The sequence below is a fragment of the Phragmites australis genome, chromosome 21 (genome assembly GCF_958298935.1).
Source record: "Phragmites australis chromosome 21, lpPhrAust1.1, whole genome shotgun sequence".
Lineage (NCBI taxonomy): Eukaryota > Viridiplantae > Streptophyta > Magnoliopsida > Poales > Poaceae > Phragmites > Phragmites australis.
This window is the reverse complement of record NC_084941.1, coordinates 2587297-2599245: the sequence shown is the minus strand read 5'-3', so window position 1 is coordinate 2599245 and position 11949 is coordinate 2587297.

Below are 11949 nucleotides of genomic sequence, written 5' to 3'. Positions count from 1 at the left end.
CACATTTTCGTATCATCTAATACATCTAATCAAACACATTATTATATCATCTCATACATCTAATCAAATAAGTTACTTATACCACCACATTCAAAACAATTCTATCTGCTCTGAACATATCATCCCATTCAATTTTATTCCTACAAACAAACACAACCTTAATTGATCTTGGCATTGACGCTTGACCATGAGCAATTGGAGGTGGGGCCAGCGGGGCCCACATGCGAGAGAGTAGGGGAGGCGGATATGTTCTTTTGTCATCTCGGAAGACACGGTACATGTGCACGAGCTGAAAAGGTTGCAGGTATCGGATTCGGTTGCATTTTCTTCTATTGTTCTTCTTTCGGCTGCTTCCTGCTTGCATTTGTTCTTTTGAATATTTATGGCTTGGTTCTTTTTATTTTGTGAATAATTCATAATTAATCTTAAAGGCCCAATAAACAAAGGGATAATATGGTGTTTAGTCCGGCATAAGTAGTGGAAGCGGCATAAGCTAGTAATGGAAGTGTGGAAAGAACAACTTAAAAAAGTAATGTTATTCATCCCGGGCGCTCGCTCGTCTCCTTCTCTCCAGAACATACACTCCTGTTACTATATCATATAAGCCGCCAAGCAGCCCGCAGCCGCTACTCCGTAATCTACATGATGATGAACTTGCTACTATCAGGCCCAGCCCAACGTGTTCCTTATATGATTTGAGGACGCAGGCTGGAACCGAAGCAACGGGCCATGTGCCGTGCGACGGGCCAAGGCACCTGGTTTCTGAACATCATCATCATCATCTCTATCTCTCTCACACACCATCGATTCTGCTATTGGCTATTTGTAAAAAATCTGCATATGCCTTTTCTTTTTGCGAGACACTGTATAAGTTTGCAGATACTGTGTCCTCGGGGAAAAAAGGTAAAAATGCATAAACCACCTCAAATGTCACTTTGGTTTTGACTTCCTCCCATAACTGATTTCGTTGCAAAGGTCCCTGGTAATTGTGCCTGATCCGGTTTTCACCATCTAGCATTCGTGGCCAGCTAACTCGGCCCATTTTCGCTAACATAGAGCCGCGTCGGCCCACCTCAGCCAAGGCTAGCTTAGATCCAGTGTCTCATCTTCCCCGCCGACCAATGACGCCAAGGTTGTTGGCAGCACGATCCACAGCCCTCGCGATAGATCCGTTCGGGAGGGGTCCTCGACAGTGCAAGCATAGCAGGTATAGGAGCGCGAATGTACAAGTGGCGGCACGGGTGTACCCTATCGGCGCAAGTGCAGCTCCCCTCGCCGGCCATATTCGGCGGTGGAGCTTGCAAGGCAACAAAGCCTGAGATGAGTGATGATCATGAAGCTGCCCTCACCACTCATATCATCGCTACCAGCTCTCCTATTGTGATGCTCTCCAGGTGCTCGACACCCGTTCATGGTTGTGTGCTCACTCTTCTGACGTATGTGAATGTCGTCATGGCTACCCTAACATTACCCTTCGCCAACCTGAAGCTTGACACCACTCATGTCGCTATCACCGATGTCCACATCGCCATGTACCTCAAGTGTTCAACGAGGTGTCTCTCCCACGACGTCAACATTGCCCTGCCTATGTCTGGGGTTCACATATCAAGACCACCATTGTTAGGTCCAGCCGTGTTATGTGAGGCGAGGATCCTCTTGGGGTTTTAGAATAAGGAGGCTGACTAAAGGAGATAAATAGGATGTTCTAAAATTTCTTATAAGATTTAACCAATTCTAATATGGAATTAAAATGATCGATTACAACACATATAAAATTCTCAAAATATATGTCTCAACAAAGTGACCAATTCTATATATACGTCAAGGTTCGCAACCTAGGGTGACATATAAGCAATTATAATCTAAGAATGTAAATTACACAAAGTAAATAAGCTTAAATAGATAAACCACAAAGCAGTCACTAAATTTTTTTTTAATGTGGTCTCAGAGACTCGCTGGTCTCCTCTAATCCATGTCAAGGTGGGTTCAAGTCTCTAACCATTCCTCTATCAAGCCACCGATTCTCATACCGAGATGGACTTGATTTTGAGCCGGATTAGTCTAAGGAACCACTCACTATATCGATTTCACTAGAATTGCACTTTACCACTTTGGCAATGCATGCATAAAGCCTCTCACAATCACACCAGGCCTTCTCACAAGCTTCTTTGAGAAAATCACCGGATTACAATGCCACCACACCGTTTAGGTATTGGCAAACACCAAGAGTAACAAGCTAAGAAGAACTTGACTATCACCAAATGACTAAAGCTCAATCTTGAATGCAAATGTACTTGATTCTTGCCTCACAACCCTCTCTATGGGAAACATATGTACAAATATGGGGAGGACTTTATTTAGCTCAAGGATGCTCAATGGGAGCAAGAGATAGTCTCTAAGTTGCTGGATAAGAGTTATATATATGTCACACCAACAAAACTAGCTGTTGCACCTGAGATGACCCAAACCTCTGTATTTTGCGGTCGACCACAGTACACAACCTGGTCATACCATCACTCAAGCCAACGACTATAAAACTAGCCATTATAGTCTTTTTAGGCCATGACGGTCAAATTGCCAACTGTTCTAGAGAAATTAAAGTTCTCTATTAGTTCTTGCAGTTAGATCGACCACATTAGCGATTAGACTAACAACCTCTCTAGAAAAACAAAGGTTCTCTACCAACTATAGCGGTCAGACTGGCAATCTTGACGGTCAGATCGTAACTCTCAGATCAGCACAGCTGACACTCAGATAAATGGAGGGCCTACGTACATATCCTTGCACATGTATAGGTCCAAATGAAACAACGCAATGAGAGATTATAGCCCAACCTAAGCCCCCGATAGGAGGAGTCGATGCCATTAGTTGTGCTCTTCGCTTGTCACGCTGTCACAACCAATGACCGAGACTACGAGTAGCATGTGCGGTCGTGCCACAATCACCTCTGAATTCCTCTTCTATCTTCCCTAAAATCGAATACCACATCAATTGCCTTGCATTATCCACCGTATGTCGCTGCAATTAATGGAAGAGGGGATTTTGATTTCATGGATTTCGAACCTATTCGGCTTCAGTTACTTCGATTTGCAATGGCTCTACTCCATAATCCGTCAATTAGCCATTGCATCTAAGGTGCTACTTCTTGCCCTTCCTACTTGTGGCTTTGACAGCTACGATATTCTCTAAAAAGTGCTATCCTTAGTAGTTAATGCTATAATTTTTACTTATTAACGTATTACCGTTGTCAAAAAAAACTTTTCTTTGTGATGAACTTTTAAATGTACGAGATATTTGTTTTTAATTAAAATATAAATATTATTTTCTTTAAAAGACCTCTAATTTTTATTTCATCCTAGGACCATCAAGATGTCATAGCCGGCCCTGGATACATATGCCCTTGTGCACCATCACGCTGCCAAACTGCTGCCACCGCATCGTCGACCACCACTCCCCATGTCCGCCTCACCACCAGGAACAGATCCGCCGCGACATGCCCACATTGCAGGTTTGTGCCTGCGCCAACTGCGCTGCCAACCCACGACGTCTCTGTTAGAACTAGGATTACAATGTAGAGTAGAGAGACAACAATAGATTCAATAATTGGTTTTCTTATTGATAGATGTTGGTATTTATACATGGTGAATAGTCGTATCCATTCGGGAGACATCCCTCCCGAATAGGTGCCTATTGCGAACGAGTGTCCATTCGGTGGTATTGATCATTTCAGTTTGTAACACTCCCCCTTGATCAATGTTGTTCTATGTATATATCATCTTGAGAACTCCTCCAAAAACCTTGTGGAATAAATATGAGGAGAGTAATAGTGATATGCTGTTAAAACTCCTTTAAAATTCAGTGAGAAAATAAGGAGAAATGATACAACATATATTTATTATTATCTCATTGTAAACACATATGAGAAAACCTTGAAAAAGGAAAAACCTATAAGCGAGTTTAGAGAATAATAGGTATAATAAGTGGATCAATATGTCTTTGATATTTCTCTTAAAAACCCCGATAGGGAAAATAGGAAATATGACATATATTCTTGTGTAGATATTGCCTTATTAAAACCTTTTATGAGAAACCTCATGGGTAAAACTCGTGTAGGAAAAAGAGTACAATATGATGCATGAACATGTTAAAATTCAAGAGGAGACTCTTCCTAAACCTTGCAAATCTCGAAGTCATCGCATACCAATACCATGATGCATTGAAGTTGGTAAGGACTTTGTGAATAAATTTGTGAGATTATCGCAAGATTTAGTTTGCAAAATGTTTATCGCATAAGGATAAACACAATTTAGGGACAATATGCTTAGTGATATTACTCTCTATGTAACATGTTTGCATCTTGCACGGTATTATTGTTGTAAGATCCTATCAGCGGGAAGCATGGTAGATAAAATGTTATCTAACTTTTCTGTATCTGTAGGTTCTTTTTCGCAAAAACACGATTTGAAACATATTTTATGAACAACATGATTGTAATCTCTGATGAATTTGAAATCTTATAATCGGAGATCTGTCCATTCATGACTTGCATCAGGCAGAATGACTGCCTTCTACTGTTCATATCTTGTTTTGAGAGCTAGCTATAAAATACTGAGATTCTCTTCCATCAAATACTCAAATTTGATATCCGAATAGATATAGTGCCTTATTATATATAAAGCTCTATATTTAACTTAATCTGGTAGTGGTGAATCTCCCTCTTGAGGAGGTTGGAGTACTGCTAATATTCTACGGGACACAAGACTGATCTTGACGTCTATTGCCTATATTGGATAATTATGACCATCAAGCGTGAGTTCATCAAACTCTTTGCCGATCATTGTATCCTATATGGATTTAACCATATATTTGATTAATTTACTATAGGTAAATTAAAGATCAATATGATAATATTGTAATAATGATGCAAAATTTTGTAAAGTCATGTTGAAAGTTGAATTACATAGTGTAAACCTCAAATTATGCAGTTAACACGTTGAAGATAATCACCAAATGTGGTGTAGATCTCTCACTAGTATGAGGCATAATCTGACATTTATCCGTAGATACTTATGTTCTTATAACCTTGTGTTATGCTAAATAGAATATTTGGAAGAACACTTTGATGGTAGTCATTAAGTCAAGATAACAAAATATAGACCTCACAGTAATGATGGATAATCTGTAAATATGCAGTAGATCCATATCTTCATTACCTTGTGTTTCACAAATATTAAATCGAGGTAATCACTTCATTTGAGTTTGCATTTTAATTCTTCTTGAATTAAGCACATTGGGGCACAAAAACTCCTGGGGCTTAATTAAGGTGAATTAATGTATAATGTTGCAAGAAAATGAATCTCAATTACAAAATTGAAGTGGTCGTAAACATAATTGCATGCCATAGGGATTTCATAAAGAAAACACAATGAACATTACATAATTCTAGAAAATAGGGTCTGGAATACAATTTTACATTAGCAAATAACACAATGTGCAATTATTGAAAACATCGAGGGCCTAGACATAAAAAGTACTACTCTTTAGTTGGACCATCTTTCAATATTTTAGAAAACTAAGGGATTTTCTACAAAATGGCCTAAGCAGGCGCTAGGGGTTGAGACAATCTGGGTCGAAGCCCAAGCAGCCTTTCGGCCCATGCGGCTGGGCACGCAGAATAGCAGGCCGGGGCAACCTGGGCCTGGGCCGGTTCGACCTTTCAGCCGGCCCAGAGGAGCATGTGCGCAAGCAGGTATAAGGTGGGGTGCAGCGCGATAGTTAGGGTTACGCCCCACCCCAACCACCACGCCTTGCCCGCCAGTACCGTCACACCAGTTCGGTTGCGTCGCCGTTGCTCCTCTGCGCCTACGTGTCGTCACGCCACCGTGCCACCTAGAGCTCATGGTAGGAGAAGCTGAGATCCTTCGGGTCCAACGACTAGAGGCCCGGGCGGCGGTTGGCCGCCTCAGTCGCCGTGCGTCGGGGCCGACAGGCCGAAGGTAGAGACATGAAGGCAGAAGGTGGTGGAGACATGGGGGAAAATGGCGCCCCCGTTGTTGACTCGGTGAAGAAGGGCGGCACACCATGGTGGGCATCCATCGTACCAAGGATGATGGACGGGAGCGCCGGAGTGGCCTCCACCCGGCTGGATTCGCCTCGAGCTGCAGTGAAGGGGGTCACCGCGCTGCTGATGGGTAGGTGTGGGCCAACATCGAGACTGAAGCCCACGCCAGTTGGAAGGAGGCCAGTGCCATCGCAGGTAAGGTCCAATCTTCCATGGCTGTCACCTGTGATCGGAGAGCTTCATGCCTCTGTGTTTGAACTCTGTGCAGAGACTGTCGAGTCTCTGGCGTTCTTTGATTGCGTCCTTCTTATTCGGCCTTCGTGCCTCTTTTGTTCTTCGATCGCTCAGTTGAGAGCGTGCTGATAACGTGTTAGAAGTAGGATTATAATATAAAATAGAGAGAACAATAGATTCAATTATTGGTTTTCTTATTTATAAATATTTATATTTATATATGGTGAATAGTCGTATCTGTTCGAGAGATCTCTGAACAGCTATCTATTGCAAACAGGTGTCTATTCGGTGATATTGATCATTTTGATTCGTAACAACCTCCACCCTCCGTCGATGCCTGCACAAGCCTGACGCCCTCGCCACGCTGAACTCAAGCCAGCCTTGCCTGAGGAGGACTGACGCGGCTCCACGTCAGCAAAAATGAGCCGAATCAGCTGAGCAAGTACGCCGGGGGTAGAAAACCGGGTGGTTTCTGCAATTTTGCCACACAAAAAAAAAACTGCAGACATTGTAGCTCAGTTGCGGATTCAGTGATTCAGATAGGAGACCTGACATTCACGTTGGGCACTTGGGCTCAGAAACCAATTGTTCACGGCTGGGGTCCACACCAATGGAGCATACGTGAAGTGTACAGTACAGACTTCTAGAGTATTTATGAGCTAAAATCTAAAAATAGATAATATACGAAAATCTATTTATCAAAATAGATAATATTGGTGTATTTGTAAATTTAGCATATATATATTCGGATCTCTTTTACCGAAAACCCGATTGCGAAACGCGAGACACTGAAAAAAGATAGGCTCGGCAGATTTCGACATATGAGTTACCGAATACGGTACTATGCACCATATTCAACATCTTGTATGCCAAAAATAAATTGTATTTAGCACCTTAGTTACCGAAAATGTACGGGCAGCGGCGACAGGAAGTATGGGAAGAAAGCTAGCAGTCTTTGTACACGTGTGTTTATATTTTTTATTTAATTCTTGATTTTATTTGGGAGTATAAAAGTAGTTCAAAAATTCTAAATATTTTTATAGGTGGATTAGAGTTCACTAGCAACCCATTTTAATTAGTTTGATCTAAAAAGCCTGAGCCAATATTTAATTAAAATTCTCTAAATAAGCCTGCTTTTTTAAATTCTAGCAATTTTTAATACCTCAAATAAATTCTCAAAAATCTAGAAAAAATTAGTAATATTCTTCTCATGTGATGTACTAATTTATAAAAATAATTCTAAACCTAGGTTATTTTGTGAAAAAGTGAATTCTCTTGTAATACTTTATTTATATGCACTTTTATTATTTCATGTGATATTATCTTTTTAATTCAGTTTGAATAAAAATAAATTCAAACATGCACAAAACCTACAATCAAGGGGTAAGTTCACCAAAAAATTATCATAACCAACTCAGCATCATAATTGCATACACAAAATACATGCATAATATATAATGGAAGGTTTAATATATGCATGGCAAGACGCTTAGTTATTGTGTTGTTTAATTAATTAGTTGTGTTTCTTTGTTGTTGCATGTTGATGATAATTTATAACATAGTTCTTGAAACTCTCATATTAATATTAATCCTCTTCTTGTTGTTCTATGTGCTTCATTTCTTCCTTAGTTCTCTCTTCTTGCTTTGAGAGATGGTATTTTCATCTGCATGCTCGTTATCTGGTTGTTTAAATTTCAGATATATTATTTGTCATATTTAATTGATAAATATTAAAACTTAGCAGCGAGTTAATTGATAAATATTAAAACTTCCAGTTGAGTCACGTCGCATCTTATCTGTGCTTTAGGTGCATGCGAGTTTTGCAGCCCACTAGTAGCTTAGCAGCGAGGAGAGATTTTTTCAACACATTTCTTTATTCACTTGATATAAATTGATGGGTGTAATTTTGTGAAGTAACATTAGGATGATACAAATTCGAATTTATCAAATAATAGTAGTTGTGAAGCACAATTATATATAACCCAATACAGAGGTTACATACGATAATAAACAAACGTTGCATATACGGTGCGTCTAATACCTAACTTAATAGTGTGTCACTGTTAAACCTAATATGTCTTAGGGAATAAAAATAGATCGGATTATTATAGATCGCGCTGCTCCTCCTCTTCGTCTCGGGCTGCTTCTCCTCTCCTCGCGCTGCTGCTACTCCTCACCATGTGTTGCTTCTCCTCTTCTCTCCACATGTTGCGCTGCTGCTTCTCCTCTCCTCTGCTCCTTTGCTCGTACTTCTGCTCTCCTCTCGTGCTGTGGCTCATGCATGCGCTGCTGCTACTCCTCACGAACGCACTCTCATCTTATAGCGAAACACGGCAGCGCAGGGCTCCCTAAAACCGGTAAAAGCGAAACGATGCGACACGACGTGACCAGGGTGCGCCGAAAGCAGAGACACGATGCGATAGCCGCAACATGTCGGGCCATAATACAGAGAATTTTCGTTACCTAAGACGCTGAATACAGTGATCAGTGTCGTATTTGATACATCAGGTGCCGAATACAAACTGGGACCATCGTTTTTGGTGCCTCAGGTACCGGAATCTAGTTTTCGAAATTTAAGTATCGAATATGAGTGTTAAATTTATAAATACGTCCATATATTCTCTATTTTGACAAACATGATGGCATATGTTGCCCCTTTTTAGACTTTTGTCGTATTTATGGTGCTCGCACTTGACCCATCCCTCTGTCATGTTTGTTTCATTGACAACCACACGTGTGTTTCATACATATGAAAGATAAAAAAAATATGGAAAAAATTAATTGAAAAAGAAAAATATCTAGATGCATATCTTTAGACGAAAGAAAATAATAGTGTATTGATACTTTTAATGCTAATAGGGTTCTATTAATTTTAGGTTTCTAAATTAATTGGTACTTTCCAAATAATTAAGAGGGGAGAAGATGAGGTTTGATTACGGATAGATGCATATCTTTAGACGAAAGAAAATAATAGTGTATTGATACTTTTAATGCTAATAGGGTTCTATTAATTTTAGGTTTCTAAATTAATTGGTACTTTCCAAATAATTAAGAGGGGAGAAGATGAGGTTTGATTACGGATCATTTGATCGTGTAAGATATATGGTAGAGATTATTTAGATCTACGGTAACTCGTTTATTTTATAAAAATATAGATATAGATATAGATGTTTTATATTTGTGTAGTCAGCTATTCATAAAAGTTTATTATTGGTAATGCTTAAAATTACCGGGCTGGAAATATGAAGACTAACATATATTTTACTTTATAAAACCACAATTATACTAATTTCTGTTTATTAAAGTCATCAAAAGCAATTTGGGCAAGTCGCATATAGAATACTGTAAAGTCAATATCATTGAATAAAAAAAGAATAGAAGGGGCCGTAAATATACCAGAATTAATATATATGGCCCTCAGACGAAGCTATCAGACATAGACCTATCAGTATGACAAATACTTTTTTAAAACGAATTGACAGGTACCTAATTATATTGACGAGAAGAGTACCCGACCGGTAGAAGAATTAAAGAACAGAAAGAGAAAAAGGACGCAATAAGCACTATTCTCCCTGCATATGACGGCCTACGTGCCGCGCTCTTGCAAGATCCCAACAGCAAGACAAATACTACATAGTATGCATGTCATAGGTTGAATATTCCGCTGGGTATATATACAGAAATAATCCGGCTACAAAGAATGAACCTGAAAAATGATCACTGCTGTCAGGTCAATTCAACTTGTACTAGTACTCCATAATGTGCAATATGGCATATTATAGGATACAAAAAAGTGTAGGTTGTGGTACAACGTATCTTTCCAAACTGTTCCGTATCTTCCAAAACTAAACCTAATAACTGAGAACCTTGTTCCATCAAAATCTTGCGTTTTCAGACAAATCACAATCGGATCTTGTTTTTCTCGAAGGTAATGAAAGCGAGCATGCCCACAACTCCACAAGGAATGTAGAAGAAAATAAGAATCCAGTACGGCCTGAAAACGATCGAACCTAGGTGAATGGGTAAACTTCCACTTTCCACCAGCATACGAGGTATTAGGATTGTGTTTGGTTATTTGAGAGCAATTTCTTCTATGCTATTGAAAATTTGCCATATCTCTAATGCTCTTGAAAATTTGCCTATTCATTTAGAACCACCGTCCTTAAATTTTGTACTAGAAATGTCTTTTTTTTACTAGATTCTAACTGTCAAACATGTGAAAAGACCATTTTGTCCTTGTGGCCCACATGTTAGCAGCTCCTTGTTCTTCCTCTTATGTGAGCTCGACAACTACCAGATCTGCTGCACCTCGCTAGATTCGCTTGAGGAGGCTAGCAGCTCCTTTAGCCCCATCTTCGCCTACATCCTCAGCGTCTACTACGCGTCAGACCCCCGGTGCATGAAGCGCGGTATCACCAAGTGCTGCTACCTGCTCATCGGCATGTTGTCAGCGGCGCTGCTGTTTAGCACGTTGCAGCACGTGTTCTGGGACACCATGGGCGGGAGCCTCACCAAGCGGGTGCGTGAGAAGATGTTAGCCGTCGTGCTACGCAACGAGATCGCCCGGTTCAACGCCGAGAAGAACACCAGCGCGTGCGTCGCCGTTAGGCTCGCGCTCGACGCCCAAAACATGTGCTTCGCCATCGAGGACCGCATCTCCGTTATCATCCAAAACTTGGCGCTCATGCTCGTCGCCTGCACCACGGTCTTCGTCCTACAGTGGCGCCTCGCACTCGTGCTCCTCGTCGTTTTCCCGCTCGTCATCGGCGCTGTCGGTGAATCAGGAACCAGGGGTCCCCAAGTCCCGAGGCCAGATCAGCAATTTGCCACGTGGCGCCCTCACGCGGGGATCATCTCCGCGAGGTACGAGAAGACTAAGTCCCGGGAGAGGGTGCTTGGGGCCATGAACAGTGGTCCCCGAGTACCCGAGTTCCCCGATGATCCGCGAAGACCAAGTACCGGGAAGAGGGTGCTCGGGGCCGTGAACAATGGCCCCCGAGCACCCAAGTCCCCCAACGACCAGAAAAGCCGAGTACCGGGAAGGGTGTGCTTGGGGCTTCGAACAGTGGCCCCCGAGCACCCGAGGACCCCGAGGACCCAAGAAAGTTAGTTCCAGGAGAGAGTGCTCGGGACCGTGAACAGCGGCCCCCGAGCACTCGGTTCCCCGATGACCTGAACAGTCAAATCCAGGAGAGAGTGCTCGGGACCGTGAACAGTGGCCCCCGAGCACTCGGTTCCTCGAGGACCAAGAAAGGGTATATCCGGGAGAGAGTGCTCGGGGCTGTGAACAGTGACCCCCGAGCATTCGGTTCCCCGACGCCCTAAAAAGTCCTTCGCTGGTGGCCCCCACAGAAGTCCAGCGGTGAGGTGTCAACCAGTGAAAGGCCCGATGCCGTATTTAAGAGGGCGCGTGGCCTGTCACTTCCAACTGCTCCTGCCACGCTCGGTATCAGTCCCTGCCACAATGTGGCAGGAGGGCGTGGGGATATTTAATGCACAGGTCCCATCCCGCATCATCCGGCGCGCCTCGGGATAACATTGCGAGGCTCAAGGCATCCCGCCTGCCGCTCTGTTGTGTCAGGCATACAAGACCGGGCGGGCACACCAGGCTGCTCAGTGGCTGTCCGGTGGGCCCTCTCCGCTGCGCCCATTGC